Here is a 16754-nt window from a genome sequence, read left to right on the forward strand (position 1 = left end):
AGACCCAACAAAGAAAGAGAACTTCAGATCAATTTCCCTTATGAATATTGATGTAAAAATATTCAATAAAATTCTTGCAAACCGAATCCAAGAACACATCAAAACAATCATCCATCATGGTCAAGTAGGCTTCATCCCAGGCATGCAGGGATGGTTTAATACAGAAAACCATCAATGTAATCCACTATATAAACAAACTGAAAGATAAAAACCACATGATCATTTCATTATATGCTGAGAAAGCATTTGACAAAATTCAACACCCCTTCATGATAGAAGTCAAGACCCATACCTAAACATAGTAAAAGCCATATACAGCAAAACAGTAGCTAATAATAAAACTAAATGTAGAGAAACTTAAAGCAATCCCACTAAAATCGGGGACTAGACAAGGCTGCCCACTCTCTCCCTACTTATTCAATAAAGTTCTTGAAGTTCTAGCCAGAGCAATCAGACAGCAAAAGAAGATCAAAGGGATACAGATTGGAAAGGAAGAAGTAAAAATATCACTATTTGCAGATATTATGATAGTATATTTAAGCGATCCCAAAAGTTCCACCAGAGAACTACTAAACCTGATAAACACGTTCAGCAATGTGGCTGGGTATAAAATTAACTCAAATAAATCAGTAGCCTTCCCCTACACAAAAGAGAAACAAGCTGAGAAAGAAATTAAGGAAACGACACCGTTCATTATAGTCCCAAATAATATAAAGTACCTTGGTGTGACTTTAACCAAGCAAGTGAAAGATCTGTATGATAAGAACTTCAAGCCTCTGAAGAAAGAAATTGAAGATCTCAGAAGATGGAATTGGTAGGATTCCCATGTTCATGGATTGGTAGGATTAATATAGTAAAGATGGCCATTTTACCAAAAGCAATCTACAGATTCAATGCAATCCCCATCAAAATACCAATCCAATTCTTCAGAGAGTTCGACAGAACAATTTGAAAATTCATCTGGAATAACAAAAAACCCAGGATAGCTAAAACTAGCCTCAACAATAAAAGAACTTCTGAGGGAATCACTATCCCTGAATTCAAGCTGTATTACAGAGCAATAGTGATAAAAACTGCATGGTATTGATACAGAGACAGGCAGATAGACCAGTGGAATAGAATTGAAGATCCAGAAATGAACTCACACACCTATGGTCACTTGATTTTTGACAAAGGAGCCAAAACCATCCAATGGAAAAAAGATAGCATTTTCAGCAAATGGTGCTAATTCAACTGGAGGTGAGCATGTAGAAGAATGCAGATCAATCCATGCTTATCACCCTGTACAAAGCTTAAGTCCAAGTGGATCAAAGACCTCCACATCAAACCAGATACACTCAAACTAATAGAAGAAAAAGTGGAGAAGAATCTCGAACACATGGGCACTGGAGAAAATTTCCTGAACAAAACACCAATGGCTTATGCTGTAAGATCAAGAATCGACAAATGGGATCTTGTAAAACCACAAAGCTTCTGTAAGGCAAAGGAAACTGTTGTTAGAACAAAACGGCAACCAACAGATTGGGAAAAGATCTTTACCAATCCCACAACTGATAGAGGGCTTATATCCAAAATATACAAAGAACTCATGAAGTTAGACTGCAAGGAGACAAATAACCCTATTTAAAAAATGGGGTTCGGGGTTGGGGATTTAGCTCAGTGGTAGAGCGCTTGCCTAGGAAGCGCAAGGCCCTGGGTTTGGTCCCCAGCTCCGAAAAAAAAGAACCAAAAAAAAAATGGGGTTCAGGGGTTGGGGATTTAGCTTAGTGGTAGAGCGCTTGCCTAGCAACCGCAAGGCCCTGGGTTCGGTCCCCAGCTCCGAAAAAAAGAAAAAGAAAAAAATGGGGTTCAGAGCTAAACAAAGAATTCACAGCTGAGGAATGCCGAATGGCTGAGAAGCACCTAAAGAAATGTTCAACATCTTTAGTCATAAGGGAAATGCAAATCAAAACAACCCTGAGATTCCACCAGTCAGAATGGCTAAGATCAAAAACTCTGGCGACAGCAGATGCTGGCGAGGATGTGGAGAAAGGGGAACACTCCTCCATTGTTGGTGGGATTGCAGACTGGTACAACCATTCTGGAAATCAGTCTGGAGGTTCCTCAGAAAATTGGACATTGCACTACCTGAGGACCCAGCTATAACTCTCTTGGGCATATACCCAAAAGATGCCCCAACATATAACAAAGACACATGCTCCACTATGTTCATAGCAGCCTTATTTATAATAGCCAGAAGCTGGAAAGAACCCAGATGCCCTTCAACAGAGGAATGGATATAGAAATGTGGTATATCTACACAATGGAATATTACTCAGCTATCAAAAACAATGACTTTATGAAATTCATAGGCAAATGGATAGAACTGGAAAATATCATCCTGAGTGAGGTAACCCAATCACAGAAAAACACACATGGTATGCACTCATTGATAAGTGGCTATTAGCCCAAATGCTTGAATTACCCTAGATGCACAGAACACATGAAACTCAAGAAGGATGACCAAAATGCGAATGCTTCCCTCCTTCTTTAAAAGGGGAACAAGAATACCCTTGGCAGGGAATAGGGAGGCAAAGTTTAGAACAGAGGCAGAAGGAACACCCATTCAGAGCCTGCCCCACATGTGACCCATACATATACAGCCACCCAATTAGACAAGATGGATGAAGCAAAGAAGTTCAGGCCGACAGGAGCCGGATGTAGATCTCTCCTGAGAGACACAGCCAGAATATCGCAAACACAGAGGCGAATGCCAGCAGCAAACCACTGAACTGAGAATAGGACCCCTGTTGAAGGAATCAGAGAAAGGACTAAAAGAACTGAAGTGGCTCGAGACCCCATATGAACAACAATGCCAAGCAACCAGAGCTTACAGGGACTAAGCCACTACCTAAAGACTATACATGGACTGACCCTGGACTCTGACCTCATAGGAAGCAATGAATATCCTAGTAAGAGCACCAGTGGAAGGGGAAGCCCTGGGTCCTGCCAAGGCTAGACCCCCAGTGAATGGGATTGTTGGGGGGAGGGCGGTAATGGGGGGAGGGTGGGGAGGGGAACACCCATAGAGAATGGAAGGGGGAGGGGCTAGTGGGATGTTGGCATGGAAACTGGGAAAGGGAATAACATTTGAAATGTAAATAAGAAATACCCAATTTAATAAAGATGGGGAAAAAAAGAGCCTGCTCCTGCTCTAGGCCCCACTCAAAGTTAGTCGCCTTCCTAGTCACCTGTTACTTGGGCTGGAGTCACACACCCAAGTGAGGAGTGCAGTGTATCCCAAATCCAAATGGGTTTACTAAACTTTGTGTTTCCTGCTTGGTGTTGGGAGGGGCCAGGTGTAATAACGGGTCCTCTGCCTTGGAAGCAATATCTTTCTTCATGTCCACCTCACTGGATTCCTAAGAACTTCACAGAAGTAGCAGGCCCTTGAGTTTTGGTTGGATTCATCTCCCATCCTGACACACATGCATGTTACCACTGAATCCAAAGTAGTGTCTCCCTCCTGCTCACTTGGTCCAGTCAGGATGCCGTCGATATAGTGCACCCATGTGGTACTTTGTGGAAGAGCCAGGCAATCGAGATCCCTTCTAAGTTTTGACTCAAAGCAGGAGAGATAATATACCCTTGAGGTAAAAATTTAAAGATATAGAGAAGTAAGAAATTAGAACAAGGCTGGGTTGACTGTTACAGCGAGGAGCAGCTCGCTCATGTCAGTTGCGTGTCGTGGATAAGGGTTGGAGGAGCAGCCAGCTCAAGCCAGCTCTCCGGCTATTAGCTCTGCCTGCAGCAGACAAGAATGAAGTCCTATGCAATGGTGGAATGCCAGAGAGTGATCGCCCCTTGTAACTAACAGAAGCAGAGGCCCACAGTAGGCAGGCAGAGACCCTGATGCTGACACGGCGAAGACCATCCTGCGAGCTGGCTCTCCAACCAGAGAACAACTGATTGCTGTGGCTGAGTTGAGATAAGAGGATCCAGAGGAACCTCTACCTGACACACAGCAAACCTTGCCTGTGAGCCTCTTGGCCACTTGCTTCTGAGTCAAGTGCCCCATGTGTGCTGTGGACTAATGCTTGTTATTATAGCAAATAAACCTTGAGATGGAGCAGTATCTGGACTCTGACTCCTTCCTAGTCTCAAACTGGGCGTGACTCTCAACAAAGGTATATAGCTTTGCTTTTGGTGGTCCTTATGGACAGGTACCAAGAGAAAAGCATTTGCTAGGTTAATATCTGCATACTATGTACCAGGAGATGTATTAATCTGCTCGAAAAAGGGCACCACAGCTGGTAAGCAGCTGCAATTGGAATCACTACTTGATTGAGTTCTCGATAGTCAACTGTCATTCACTAGAACCCAACTGTCTTCTGCATTGGCTAGAGAGGAGAGTTGGAGGGAGATGTGGTGAGAACCAGCACCCCTGCACCTTTCAAGCCCTTGATGGTGGTACTAATTTGTGCAGTTCTTTCAGGGATGTGATACTTGTGTTTACTATTTTCCCTGACAGAGGTGACACTAAAGGCCTCCGTTTAACCTTTCTAATTCTCACTCCATAAATCAGGGAACCAACTTCTAAGTATAATCTATCCCAATTACACATTCTGGGACTGGGAAAAACCAGAGGATGAGTTTGGGGACCCACTGGACCTCCTCTGAGTAGAACTTCAGCCAAAACTCCATTAATCGCCTGACTTCTATAAGCCCCTACTTTAACTGGAGAGCCACGGTGTTTATTGAGATATCCCAGAATCGGTGTTAATTCATAACCAGTATCCAACACAGCCTGGAAAGTCTGATTGTTTCCCTTCTTCCAGTGGACAGTTACCTTTGTAAAATGCCCACAGGTTCCTCTGGGGGAGGACTGTAGAAAGGGTTAACAGTTCAACTTTTAGGCGTTTTTATCAATATCCTTTCTCAGGAGAACCTGGCTGTCCCTTCATTCACGGGGTTCTGGGTCTACAAACTGCCTCAAGTCTGGCTGAGGTTGCCACAATCCAATGTAGTCTTTCTTTTATTTGTTTGAGAAATTTTCTGCTTATGCAGATTAAACAAAAATTCAGTGGGTTTCTTATCTATTTCAAGCCTGAAAACACCATGACTGACAAGCTCATACCAAAAGTCCATATGAGTCATACGACCATAAAGTTCACTTTGCCTGTGCTGGGCATTGCAGGTCAGGGCACTGTGAGCATTACTACTCTGTCTATGGCACCCAGCTCTCATCACTTCGCCTTTGGCAAAGGCACTGCCACCTGGCCCCTGCTGCCTTGGGAGCCAATTAAACCCACTGCATTTAATTCATCCAATGGAACTGCAGCATCTCCAGCCCTACGCTCTGACACAAGGAAACGGGCGACAACACAGCTCTCCACGTGTGCTGGTGCCCCTCTCACCATTTTGCATCTTAGAGGATTAGTGAAGGGAATGTCTTCTGGGCCTTTCCATTGTGGAGGATTAGGTTTGACACAGTATACTCACCCAGACAGTGTAATTTCCCTGAACCTTAAAATTCTCTCATCAACACAGTACAGGTTAGCAGGCATCTCTTAGGATAATGTTATTGTACACTGTGCAAAGACTATCCTTGTGCTTTTCAAATGCTGATTTCTCTGCCCCCATATCTGGTTGCAATACAGAGATGACACTGTCATGCTTATTTAAGTATCTCCTGCCTGAAACAATGTAAACATTGTTCCCCATTTGGTCTCTGACTTTCAGCCAATGGCTGAACAGAAGAGAGAATAGGTCTGGATTTCCAATCCCAGCCAGGGGAGAAGGAGAAAGAGGAGGGGATCTGCCAGGTAGAGAGGGTCAGAGAGACACCATGGGAACACGCCTGGAGCAGAGAGAGTCAGACCAACACTAAAATACAAGTATCTTGGGGACTGTGGCAGGGAAGTAGCCAGATTAGCTTAGCGGAATTGAATAGATTAATAACTGCTCAGTCTCTGTCTCATTTATTTGGGAGCTAGGCAGGATAGACAAAAGATTTTTCCTTTTAAAAAATGCTTTTACACATCTCCAGCTCCTTTTCAGCAGGTCCTCTTTTGACAGATGCTTCAGTCAACCATTGAAAGTTTAGATACCTTCTTTAACTCAGTGAGCTTCCATATTAAACCTAGACTCTCCACTGAGAGAGCCAGATTGGTAAACTCAGCCTGATCCAGTCTTATGTTCTCTCTACCCCACACACTTAAAATCCTACACATTCTACTCAGACTTCTGCTTGGATGAATTAGCAAACGCATTAAGCTCTTTAGTATCGCAGTGTGCCTCCTCACAGACAGACAGCATTGCTCCTGCACCTCTAGAAGCCTCTTTCCCTTAAGTCTGGTTATAGATCTAGAGCAACTATTAGTGGGTCCTGAGGGACATCAGTATTCTCTTGCCTGGCATTTCCTTCAGACAAGGTCACTGTTGGTTTAGTAAAAAATGAAGGATTAATTTCCTCAGTCAAAGGTGAAAAGGGGACTATTTCAAGGGGGGGTAGAGCTGAACTTAGACTATTTACTTCCTCAGGTGAGATAAACCCTTGAGAGACTGAGGGATCAGAGTTCTCAGCATCAGTAGGGTCCTCCCACACGTCTCCAAGTAACAGGATCCCATTCTTTACTAATTAATGCCCTGACTTTAACCACTGACACCCTCTGAGGCTGGGACTTGTAATTCAGCCAACCTTCTAATGAGGGCTTAGGTTTGATTTTCCACAATTTGATCTCTGTGGCTGCTGGAGAGAAGATTGTCTTTCAAGGCAAACTTAGAAAACTTTAGACTGTTTATCTACCTCTGAAGCTGGTCAATTTTATGATTAAGTTCATTGTTGTCCTAGTGTGTGTGTGTGTGTGTGTGTGTGTGTGTGTGTGTGTGTGTCTTAGGGTTTTACTGCTGTAAACAGACACTATGACCAAGGCAACTCTTATAAGGACAACATTTAGTTGAGGGCTGGTTTCAGAGGTTCAGTCGATTATCATCAGGTCAAGAGCATGGCAACACTCAGGCAGGCATGGCACAGGAGACGCAGAGTTCAACATCTTGTTCCAAAGGCAAAGAGGGAGGCCCGTAGGGTCAGTGAATTAAATCCCATGCCCACAGTGACACACTTCCTCCAACAAGGCCACGCCCACTCCAACAAGGCCACACCTCCTAATATAGCCACTCCCTGGGCCAAGCGTATTCAACTCACATCACACACACACACACACACACACACACACACACACACACACACACACACACACACACACACACTATTTATTGGAATGACTTATAGGCTGTGCTCCAGCTAATCCAACAATGGCTGGCTCAATGGAAAGTCTAAGAATCCAGTACTTGGGGCTGGAGAGATGGCTCAGTGGTTAAGAGCACCGACTACTCTTCCAGAGGTCCTGAGTTCAATTCCCAGCAACCACATGGTGGCTCACAACCATCTGTAAAGAGATCCGATGCCCTCTTCTGGTGTGTCTGAAGACAGCTACAGTGTACTTATATATAATAAATGAATAAATCTTAAAAAAAAAAAAAAGAAGAATCCAGTACTTGTTCAGTTCGCAAGGCTCAATGTCTCAGCTGGTCTTCAGTATACACTGGAATCCCAAAGAAGTAGACTCCAAAGCCAGTGAAGGAATGGATGTGCTGGCAAGGTGAGAGCAAGCAGGCAAAGAGCAAAAGCTTCTTTCTTCCATGTCCTTACATAGGCTTCCAGCAGAAGGTGTGGCCCAGATTAGATGTTAGTTTTCACAGCTCAAATGATCTGGATTAAAGGAATGTCCTCATAGATTTGAATTAAAAGTAGATCTTCCTACTTCGGGTTAATCAAAAATCCCTTACAGATATGCCCTCCATTTGGGGATTTAGTTAATTCCAGATATAATCAAGTTAACACCAAGAATAGCCCTCATTCCCTCCCCATGACTTGCTCAGACTGCTTTCTTTATATAGCTCAGAACAACCTGCCCAGGGGTGGCACCACACCAAACATTAATCATGAAAATGCCCCCATAGGCTTGCCAATCCGATGGAGTTCCCTCTTCCCAAATTACTGGAGCTTGTGTCAAGTTGACAAAAACCCAAGCAGTTTCTGTAGGCCTAGAAATTGTGGACATTTCCTTTTTAGCAGGGAAACTGTGAGCTACAGTGTGTTCATTCATGTACATCTAAGAGGCAGCTCAATTTGTCAAAACCCGAGAGCAGACCAGGAGAGGCTGTGACCACAGGGCCACAGAATTGCAACTCAGCTTCTGAAAAACAAGTGACAGAGCTACAGGACCTCCACCAGGGACTGTGCTCTAAGTCATGTCTCACCTTGGGTCTCTCAGAACCCACGGGACCTCCAGAGGTAAAGGAAGAATCTCAGAAACTGAACACAGGCAGCTTGGGCTTTCAAACCTCTGAACTCACACACATTCTATTGTGTTGCCTTTTTGTTTTTTGTTTTTTTGGGGTTTTTTTTTAGATTTTCTTTTTAGTGGTGTGTGTGTGTGTGTGTGTGTGTGTGTGTGTGTGTGTGTGTGTGTGTGTGTGTGTGTTTAGGTCTGACCACTTGCTGTGGGGTAACCAGTTAAGGCTCCATCCCTTAACTAATCCTCCCTTTCTGAGTAGTTAATTGCTTGTAGCTCTTCACCTAGAGTTGTGGGCCCGTGAGACTTCCCCATCTACATTGGTACGTCAGGTGGTGTTGCCACTGTTCAGGTCCTCTTTGGGCAGCCATATTGTTGAGATTACGCAGGCGTAGCTTCCCTGTTATATCCTGAAGATATAGTTTAAATATAAAGCGTTTCTCAAGGCTCACATTTGGACACTTGGTCTCCAGCCAGTCGAGCTGCTTTGGGATGCAACCTCACTGGAGGAAGCAGGTCACCAGGGGTGGGCCTCTGCTCACTCTCTGCTTCCTGACTGTGAGTGCAGTGAGACAGGCTGCCCCCTTTCCTGCCAGACTGTCCCTCTGTCCATCACAGAAGGTATCTCCTATGACTCTAAGCCAGAATAAGCCTGTTTTCCCTTGTGTTGTTTGCCTCAGGTGTTGTGTCACAAGAAACGTAACCAGGGCTGGAGAGGTGGCTCAGCGGTTAAGAGCACTGACTGCTCTTCCAGAGGTCCTGAGTTCAATTCCCAGAAACCACATGGTGGCTCACAACCATCTATAATGGGATCTGATGCCCTCTTCTGGTGTGTCTGAAGACAGCTACAGTGTACTCATATATAATAAATAAATAAATAAATAAATAAATAAATAAATAAATAAATAAATATTTTAAAAGAAAGAAAGAAGGACAACCAATGCAAGAGAATAGGGGCTTTGGGGGTGGGGGGGCTCATGGAACCAGAAAACAGAGAGGAGAGTATGAGAGAGAGGAAGAGAGAAATAAAGAGTTAGGGAGACAGAGAGATGAGGCATGTCGAGAAAAGATATACCTTTTAAAGGAATGCCCTCAATGAAGTACTTCTGCCAGTGAGGTGCCGCCTCATTGTTTCTCCCATCTCCCAATAATGCCATCAAACCATGACTACATCTATCCACTAATTCATTGATTAATAACAAATTAATTCATCCTCATGATCCAATCACTTCCCCCAAAGCCCACTTCTGAAGTCACTAAGGCTTCAACACTTAAGTCTGGGCTGTTGCATAGGGAAACCGAACACTCTAATTTAACCAATGGTAAGGGCTAGAGAGATGGCTCAGCCTAAAGAGCACTTCCTGCTAGTGTAGAGGACCAGGGTCCACAGCAAGTAGCTCACAACCACCTCTAACCTCAGTTCTAGGGGATCTGACATCCTATAACCTCTGCAGACACCCGTACACAAGCAGTGCACATAAACTCACACAAGTACATATAGATAGATAGATAGATAGATAGATAGATAGATAGATAGATAGATAGATAATCTAAAAGGTCTTCAAGTGGTCATGTTTTCTTTCAACAACTTAAATATTTTATGTCCCTATGGTTTACTTGGCCGGTTTCTGATGAGAAGTCTGATGTAATTATCATCCATTTCTTCTAGAGAGAATGTGTTCCTTGGCATTCTCTGGCGGCCTCACTTCATCTTCTGAAGGCTTTGTGTTTCTCTTTGGTTGTCTGTACTTATACAATAAACTGAGGTGTGGGATTGCTGCAGCCGCTGCCGTTTATATTGCTCAGACCACGTGAGCATTGTGGAGCTGAGCTGCTCATGTCTGTCGCTGATTTTTGTAAATTCTCCACCATGATAACCATTGTTATTTCAAATACTGCCATTCCTTTCTCTTTCCTCTCTAGCTATCCCATCATACATAGGTTACACTGTGCACAGGTTACATTGTTTGTGCGCAGGTTACACTGTAACAGTTACATTGTTTCGTGCACAGGTTACACTGTGCACAGGTTACACTGTGCACAAGCTGCACTCTAACAGGTTACACTGTTTGTGTACAGGTTATCCTATTTGTGTATAAGTTATATTACATAGCCCTAGCTGCCTGGAACTTCCTATTTAGTGCAGTCTGGCCTCACTCTCACAGAGATCTGTCTCTGACTTCTTAGCACTGGGATTAAAGTTATATGCATTCACACATGGCCTCAAAATTCTTTTCAATTGTGATTACATGTGTGGGTGTGTGCAAGTAAATGTGGATTCCTGAAGAGGCCAAAGGGATCAGATCCAATGCAGGTCCTCTGTAAGAGTAGTGCACACTCTTAACTGCTAAGCCTTTTCTCCAGCCCCTATTACGATGGATCTAATTTCTATGTTTTCCTTTTCCAGCATTTCCAACCTCCTGCTTGCTCACCTGTCCTGAATGAGTTTGCTTTTTTCTTTATGGCCTGTGACATTTAATTTCAGGTATCAACTTGAATGAGTCACAGTATATCCATGTTAAACATTATTCTGAGACATAGCTCAATTAGTAGAGTGTTTGCCCAGCATGAACAAAGCCCTGGGTTTGATGGTGTGAACTGGGCATGGCAGTGCAAGCCTGCAATGCCAGTAAGAATGTGGAGGTAGGAGGCAGGGGGATCAAAAGTTCAGGTACAGAGCAAGTACAAGGCCATTCTTGGCTACATGAGACTCAATTTCAAAAAAAAAAAAAAAAGCCGCAATATGCCCACATTTCTAAATGAATTTAGCATTTAAAAGAGGTTGGGGTTGGGGATTTAGCTCAGTGGTAGAGCGCTTGCCTAGCAAGTGCAAGGCCCTGTGTTCAGTCCCCAGCTCCGAAAAAAAAGAAGAAAAAAGAAGTAAAGCAGGTTGCCTCCCCAGTGTGCTATCCCAATAGACTGAGCCCCTGAATAGAACCAGAGAAGAAGGAATCACCTCTTCCTTCCCGTGTGCTTGACCTGGCCATCTTATCTCACCCCCTGCTCCTGGTCCGGAATGCGCATTATCTGCTGCACTGGCTGTGGAGTCCTAAGGCTTGGACTGAGTTCCACTCCTGCCTTTCCTGGGTCTTCAGCTGCAGACAGCAGGTAGTGGGACTTAGCTTCTAAGATTGAATCAGGCAATTCTTCAGAGTAAGTGCATATTATTGACTCTCTGCGGAACTCTGACTGCTATAGAGCCTTTCACACATTAACCTATTTTCCTTAAATATCCATGTCTTTCTGCCTATACTGTGATTTTTCTTCAGCATCTCGGGATCTTGGTTGCAAACCAGACATGATGCCACTTCCCCTGCATTGAGCTGATTCTCTGCTTTGTTAATCTTTCAAATACTGGTTGGTGGGCTGCCCTGAGAACACAGTTTTCTGTTATGACTGAAAAATGCTTTACTTTTAGTTTTCTCGGAGGTGTTCCTTGTAATAAGAATGAGTACAATAGATAGATAGATAGATAGATAGATAGATAGATAGATAGATAGATAATAGGTAGGTGTGGGTAGTTAGGTAGGCAGACAGACAGACAGACAGACAGACAGACAGACAGACAGACAGGTAGATGATACATAGAATAGAGTCTCATGTAGCTCAGGCTAGCCTCAAAATAGGTATGTAGGCAAGGATGGTCTTGAATTTCTGATCCTCCTGAATGCTGTGATTAGGCTTTACCACCATGCCTGGCTTTATGCAGTGCCTGGGGCTTTGTGAATGCTGGGAAAGTACTTTATTAGCTGAACTACATTCCCAAGCTGGGAATTGTGACTTCTAAGCTCTTTCCTTATCAAAGTTAGAACAGGAAGTGTCCCTAATGCTGCTATTTTTGAGTCAAGAAGAAAGAATGGAATTGCAAGAAGGAAGTGAGTGTATATATATATATATATATATATATACATATATATATCACCAATATTAGTGACAGAAATCATCTGGGGTTCCCACAGAACTTTCAGAAATAGACTATATCTCAGAGACACACAAAGGATGAGAGTAATGGGTTCTTGGAATCTAATTCCCTGTGAACAGGTTGGCAGCCAAGAAGTCTGAACTCCCACGACATTTTCAGAGGCTTAGCCCAAACAGTCAGAGAACACAGTATGGAAACTATGCTATATTGTGTAGCAATTTTCTTTGGTGCCAGGAACCTCATTAAAACCCAGAAGGTATTTAAGACTCTGGAAATTTTAAATGAGGAATCATTAAGAAATTCTAAAGGAATTAAACTCAAAATTCTCAGGAAGTTCCTGAAACTTACAAGACATACAAGGCCCCTCCCTCTCAAAGGATAAATAAGCAGTAAAGACTGCTAAGCTCAGTGGTAGAGCGCTTGCCTAGCAAGTGCAAGGCCCTGGGTTTGGTCCCCAACTCCGAAAAAAAAAGAAAAAAAAAAAGACTGCTAAAGACAGAAATTGGCCATCTCTCCAGCACTCCTGTCTCGGTATCGTTCACCTTGAGTCATGGTGGCACACCATGTGTCTAGGCCTAAGGAGATTACATGTGTATTAAATATACAGAGGCCTTTCCTTGTCATGTTCCAGATGCCAGGGGTTCTCAACCTGGGAGTCTCAACCCCTTCGGGGCACATAACAGATATCCTGCACATCAGATATTTACATTATAATTTAAAACAGTAACAAAATTACAGATATAAAGTAGCAATGAAAATAGTTCTATGGTTGGGAGTCACCACCACAACATGAGGATGTATGATAAAGGGTCACAGCCTTAGGAAGGTTAAGAGCCACTGCCGTAATCAATACAGAACACCAACTAATTATGTAATATTGACATCACCTGAAGAGTTCCATATACCTGAGGATCCAGGCATGGTGGGTATCTGTAGTTTCCTCCCTCCAGAGGCTGAGGCAGGAAGACCAATGTAAGTTCAAAGCCAGCCTGGGCTACAGAGTAAGACCTTGTTTCCAAATATAATAAGGTACAAAAATACGGTTCAGTGGTTAAAGGCACTGACTGCTCTTCAAGAGGACTTGGGTTCAATTCCCAGCGTCCCACATGGCAGCTCATACCATCTGCAACTCCAGTTCTAGTGTTCAGCACCAAAAGAGGCCAAAGAGGTACACAGACATACACACAGGCAAAACACTCATATACATGGAATAAAATAAAAAACAATATAAAAATGATATAAACATGCAGAGGTTTTCTGCAAGTCGTACATCATTTTACTGCAGGGGCTTGTGTGTAGACCTCAGCATCTCCAGGAATCCGGGAATCAATGCCCTGGGGTACCAAAGAAGGGGTGCAGATGTTAGACCTGTCAGCTGTTCTCTGGGGAGCTCCACCATGAACTCAAGAAACAAGACCCATCAACCATCTGGAGTCAAGGACCCAAGCTCAGGTCTGGCTTGAACACCTGCCAAGCTGTGCAAGTCCCTAAGCCCCTGAGTTTCTCTCTTGTAACGGAGAACAGGATGAGGTCTTCAGAGTAAGGGATTTCACCAGTGTGGCCATTAGTCTTCATAGTTACCAGCAGGAATTGGTTTCTTATATCCGAGGCGAATCCAGAAAGGACTAGGTCTTAACGATCCGTTCATTAAGGGAGAAGCAATCCGGCTATTCTGGAGTTGTTGTGTCTTCTCTGTAAACCTTGTTATTCTGTTTATAACCAGAAGTCTAAGAACAATGAGCTTCAATGTTCTCTGGCTAATGAGCTCTTAGCTCATCGAGAAGACACCGGGATTCCTTAGAGATCATTTGCAAATGTAATTCATTACATTCCCTTAAACACTTTGAACTGCATTATAAATTTAGCACACTGCCTCTCCTTCATAAGTACTTTAGTTGTCAAACAAAGCAAACCACGACCTCAGCAAGCAAAATCCTTCAAGAATTCGGTGGTAAATCTAGGAAACAAAACTTATCACTACAATGAGGCACCGGTTTCCCTTAAAACCCAAGGAGAGGCACAAAAATGAGTCAAGTTTTCTTTCTCTTCCCCCCTTAAAGTTACAAGGCTAAATTTTATTATCCATTTAAACTGGAAGGTATCAGGGCTGGAGGACTGGCTCAGGCAGGAAAACGACTGCTTTGCAAGCAAGGGGACCTGAGTTCCATCCCACAGAATCCACATTGTTTAAAAAGATTTATTTATTTTATGTACATGAGTACACACACTGTCACGGTCTTCAGACACATGAGAAGAGGGCATCAGATGCCATTGCGGATGGTTGTGAGCCACCATGTGGTTGCTGGGACTTGAACTCAGGACCTCTGGAAGAGCAGTCAGTGCTCTTAACCGCTGAGCCATCGCTCCAGCCCCAGATCACTCCTAAGAGTACTGTGGAAGTTTCAGTCGTCTGGAGCTTAGCTTGTTCATAGTGGGCACAGTGACACTTCCTTAGGGTAGAAGAGGGCTCTCGATGACAACATGAACCGCCTCCAGTAGGCCAAGAGGCCACCTTTTGGGAACTGGTGATCTTGGACATGTAGTACCTTTTGGTCAGAGAGTCAAAAACAAAACAAAACAAAACAAAACAAAACAAAACAAAACAAAACAAAAAAAAAACCCAGGATTGCTGAACTGGTAGCCACAGTGACGGGAAGGACTTACGAGGCTCTCTATGTAGTTACAATTACAGGGTAAATAGAATCTATTCTGTGACCCTGACCTCCTGGGCAAGTGACCCTTACTCATTTGGGAGGGTCACACTATAACCATCCTGACAGGAATGGGAATATTTTAAAGAAACAGTTGTGTCCCTCCCTCCAGCGTCAAACCATTAAGACAGTAGACAACAGGAAGTGGAATTTCCTCAGGAGTCTCCTGCTAGAAGAAGGAAAGGCTGGGTTCTTGGTACTAATCCCAGGGGTGATTTCACACTGCTGACAACTTGTCTAGCCACTTTGGACTGGTAGGATAGCGCAGTGATAAGGCGCTTGCCACACAAGCCAGATGACCTGTGTTCAATGTCCAGAACCCATGAAAAGGTAGAGGGGACAGCTAACTCCACAGACCACCTTGCAGAGGAGACTGGGGCAGTGATGACAAGGGATCATAACATGACCAAGACTGCTTAGTTATGCACACCTCTGTGCATATCTTACAGCCTTCAGGATCCTGAGGATAAAGTTGTGGAGGGTGTGGTACCACTGCACCGCTTTGCTCTTCTTCCCAGTGTGGCTACACTGAATACCTATCTTGTCTCTGCTTCTCCCAGTTACTTGTCCATTAATTGGCAAGTGGCCAATCCCGGCTTTTAAGGAGACGCCTGGCCCAAGCTCTGAATCTAACAACAGACTGTCACATCCCTTGTCCAGGCCCCCGTGTCTTCAAAAGAGGGGTGGGGCAGTGGGTCCTCGTCAGGGCAGCCTGTACTGGCTTCAGCTTCAGGGCAGAGATCACTCCAAGAACCCACAGTGTCCCACAGCAGGTGCTGTAACCCAGCCCAGGGCAGGAACTTTTCCAGAGATGACCACTTGGCTGTGGTCCTCACAGATTTTCTTCTCCCTGGGCATTCTGACTTTCCTGATTTTATTTCCCAGAGCCTTGAGGGGATTGGGAAAGGAGGAGGCTCCAGAGACATTTTGAGGGACACATTCAATAGCTACAAGCAACAGGTATAGGGGGAGCAGCAAGAACCAGAGTGGGCACAGGCCAAGCCCAGGGCTGTCAATCGCCTCCTGAGCTCACAGTGGGCCCTGTGAAGATTCAAGCATGCCTCCTCTCCTCCCTCCCTGGACCACATTGGGATCTCTGGTATAGCCTGGACAAAGAGACCATAATTCCCATCTTCTAAGAAAGTCCTTTCTGTCAGTACGGTGGAGTCAGGCTGGATTCATTTTAATTTCTTTCTTTCTATTTTTGAGTCACGGTCTGGCTAAGAATCCCTGGCTAGCCTGGTACTTGCTATATATACCAGATTGACAATCACAGAGACCTGCCTCTGCCTCCAAAGTGCTGGGATTAAAGGCCTGCATCACCATACCTAGTGATTTTAATGAAAACATTAATACTATTTTAGAAGCTGTGAGTCCTGTTATATTCTCGGAAGCTGACTCAGACACACACACACACACACACACACACACACACACACACACACGAGTCTCATGTACCCAGCCTCAGAAGCCAAGGCTGATAACCCTCCAACCTCTCCTTTCTGAGTACTACTGGGGTTACTGGTGTGCAGTCCACCCCCCACTCATGCAGTGCCAGGGATGGAGTCCAGAGGCTCATGCATACTACCAGGCAGGCGAGGTGATTCTATGTGGAGTTCTGAGAAGCAGTCCAAAGACAGGGCTGGCCTGGCCATTTGAAAACTGGGAGCCTTGAGTGACTTCCATTTCTTCTCTGACCTTCTTAAAGCTTTTCATCTGTAAAGTGAGAGTGAGATTCCCACCTGCTGGTACCCCTCCAGGCTTCAGGAGTCCCCGTTTGTG

The sequence above is a fragment of the Rattus norvegicus genome, chromosome 4 (genome assembly GCF_021556685.1).
Source record: "Rattus norvegicus strain SHRSP/BbbUtx chromosome 4, alternate assembly SHRSP_T2T, whole genome shotgun sequence".
In the NCBI taxonomy this organism is placed as follows: Eukaryota; Metazoa; Chordata; class Mammalia; order Rodentia; family Muridae; genus Rattus; species Rattus norvegicus.